The sequence below is a fragment of the Bubalus kerabau genome, chromosome 11, assembly GCF_029407905.1.
Source record: "Bubalus kerabau isolate K-KA32 ecotype Philippines breed swamp buffalo chromosome 11, PCC_UOA_SB_1v2, whole genome shotgun sequence".
NCBI classification, from domain to species: domain Eukaryota; kingdom Metazoa; phylum Chordata; class Mammalia; order Artiodactyla; family Bovidae; genus Bubalus; species Bubalus kerabau.
Genome location: NC_073634.1, coordinates 48,494,194 through 48,497,692, shown reverse-complemented (window position 1 = coordinate 48,497,692; position 3,499 = coordinate 48,494,194).

The following is a 3,499-nucleotide window of genomic DNA, read 5'->3' as shown; positions in this document are numbered from 1 at the left end:
GGGTGTTAGTTGCTGTGTGGGCATTTTTCTGGTTGTGGCGAGTGGGGGCTACTCTCTAGCTGTGGTGCTCCGGCTTCTCATTGAAGTGGTTTCTCTTGTTGTGGAGCACAGGTTCTAGGGGCATGGGCTTTGGTAGTTGCAGCATGTCTTCTCAGCCGTTGCAACTCCTGGGCACAGGCTCAGTAGTTGTGGCGCATGGACTTAGTTGCCCCACAGCATGAGGGATCCTCCCAGACTAGGGATGGGACCTGTGTCCTCTGCATTGGCAGGTGGATTCTTATCCAGTGTGCCACCATGGATGTCCCACATTGACTTTTTAAGAATGCAATTTTGAAAATTTTACACCAATTATTTTTCTAAACAAGGGAGTGTCCATCCGTGGAGTTTATCAACGAGGGGCTCAGATTTTAGCACTTTGACCCCAGGTCTCCTTGGTTTATTTATTCTCCTGCTGTCCCTTCAAGAAAAGAAAATGTGTTTGGGTCTTCAAAACTGTATGGACTGCACACATCTCTTACTTCCCAGCAGTTGTCTAGCCCTGGTAGGAACCACAGTTTCCAGCAAGAAACATGACTTTAATTCAGTGCAACCATGATTGATTGTGTCTCTTCCATGATGGACAGCATCACAGGCCCTGGGGGTAGGAAGATGGATAAATAGGATAGCTTTCCTCAACAAGTTCATAGACAGATGTGAGGGGCGGGTCATAGATATTCGACAATAAACACATCTTAGCTGCAAAGAAAGAGCTCATGTCAGTGCTGGTCTTGCCAGATTCTCTCAGCATGTCCCCTCTCTTCTGCAGATTCTGTTCTAGATGGAGCTCCGGGTGGTGGGGCAGCCTGTGGCACCAGACAGCTCAGGCAGAGACCCGCATCCAGCATCTCCAGGAGAGCCGGGTGCTGAGGGATCCCTACCCACCCCAGCGCCTGTGCCCAGGACCAGGGAGACCTTGGTCCTCCTCCGGAGGGAGCAGAGAGAAGGCAGGACAACCCCGGGGGGAGGGTGGGCACTGATGGAGCAGGCTGAGCTGGAGGGGGCCCTGGGGTGTCTGCAGGGCTGCATGAGGTGCTGAGAGGTTGGGGTCAGGCACAGGAAGGCCCCAAACCCGGAAAGGAAACTTTCTCCCAAACAGAGATTCCCCACAGGGAAAATTGCCAGTAGACTCTCTCTAGAGGGAGAAGGGGTCATGGTGACAAAGGAGGAAGAAGGGCAGACTGAAGTGGGGGGAGGGATGCAGAGTGGGAAAAGCATCTGCCCCTCGGTCTCTGCAAATCACAGAAGCAGGAGAGACTGGCTCCCTGTTCCTGCCCAAACGCGCGGAGACTCTCTGCTAAGATAACAACAATGACAATAATAATACTACTACAAGAAACCAAGATGAACCATGGTTAAACCTCCCAACATTGTTGTAAGAAATGGACAGTAGGAGGAAAAAACCATCATTTCAGAGGCCACAATTCCTCCTCCTTGGCAGCTGTACATGCAGATGTTTAGGGACAAAGCACTCCGGGAAGCCAAGGATTTGTGTCCAGGGAATCCGGGAGAGACTGTGGCCAAGCTGTGGCGCTTGGATTGATCCCTTTCGGAGGAGGGGTGAGGCTGGATGATGGGCACAGGTTTCCCCCTCACTGGTACATTCTGGCCACTCCCCAGCCCTGCTCCTCCCTGCCCTACAGGTGGGCACAGGCATCATCTTCAACCCTCTTTCTCTGGGTCCATGTTGTTTGTTCGTTTTTAGTTGCTTGACCTCCTGCATCGGCAGGCAGGTTCTTTACCACTAGCACCTTCTGGGAAGCCCCTGTGTCATTTGGAAAGGAGAAAAAATTAGAAGTTGTACATCAGATGCATTGTTGGAAGCTTTCTAATTTTCTTATGGAAAGGATCCATCAGTGGAGAAGTTGAGATGGTGGAGGACTTTTTATTGGCAACAAATGAGAAACTAGAATAATTGGCTCTGGATTTATGGACATATTATAAATGATATGACAATAAACACAGCAAAGTGATGGGTTTTTGAAGCAGCAGTGGCTGTGAAACCAAAAAAAATGAGATGGATATTTTTAATCTCAAGCTGATTATGTCATAAACTCTGTTTAGAGATGCTCTATTCGAACTTCAGAAGGCAAACAATCAGAGAAATGAGTCTTGTACCTTCAAAGGTGGGTGAGAGACTGACTCAGGTTGGACGACAAAAATTCATCCAGTTACACTACTGGCCAATTTAGACGTTTAAATATTGTTAGCTCGACGGGGACACGAACGTTGGGGCAGATCTGAATTCAGACTAAATCAGGAAAGTGAAATGTCTGCAGAAACCACAAACTAAGTTGTCAATGGTCTTTTTTTTTCATTCTGCACATCATGTCCAGGGTTTCCCGTCAGCTTGGATGTATGAAAACTCCCAGGCAGCCAGCAAAATAAAAAAGGCACCCCTTCACGTCCCAGGGGTCACCTCCTGCCCAGTGCCCAGGGTCAAAGCCCTCGCTGACGGGCACAGCTGGCCGGGGTGGCTCCCAGAGGACACTTTCCCGTCTTCACCTTGGGGCCTGGTGAACTTGGTGACCCGGGGTTAGAACTGCCCTGGAGGATGTCTGCTGCCCCGGGAGCAGAGAGGAACTGTGCGAACAGACCTGACTGGCTGTTCCTGAGACCGAACAGCTGCTCCCCAGGAGCCAGGGGAGGCCAGGCAGTGGTCTGTGTCTCCCGGGGCAGTGGCCCCAGGGGCCACGTCTACAGGCTGTCTCGCGGTCTGCCGGCTGCCTCCCACCTGCATGCACAGAGAATGCTGATGGTGCCAGAGGCCCCTCAGGTGTGGCCCTCCCCAGCTGTTCTGTAAGCTTCTATTGCAAGCACCTGGGGTTCTCCACTGAGATGTTTCTTTGCCAGGCCCGGCTTGCTCAGAACATTCCAGAAGCACCCAGGAGACGAGACCAGCAGGAGCAGCCTTCAGCCATGCTGATGAGAACTGAGGCTGAAATGTTGGTTCCCCGGCCCCTCAGGAGGAAGGAGGCTGTCCCCCTGGGCTGGTAGGAGCGCACCAGGAGTCCATCGATGGGCCTGCTCTTGAGCACACATTCTATGGACTGCTTCAAACAGGCTTTGTATTCAGACCTGTTTATAGATTTTCACATAAGAATTCACAAATCAGAAACTTTTTTTTTGTCCAGCCATATATTCATTTTTTCCCTTAAAAATATGGTACCTGTAATATCAAGTTTAATTTATCCCATATAAGTTTTATACATGTATATAATATACATATTTTATATATACCAGTATGGTATGTATATGCTTATTTTTTAATTTAATATATATCATGCATATATATGTATACATATATATTTACACATATGTGTGGAGTTTCCCTGGTGGCTCAGATGGTAGCCATCTGAGCCTGCAATGCAGGAGACCTGGGTTCAATCCCTGGGTCAGGAAGATCCCCTGGAGAAGGGAATGGCAACCCACTCCAGTATTCTTATCCAGTATCCATATCCAG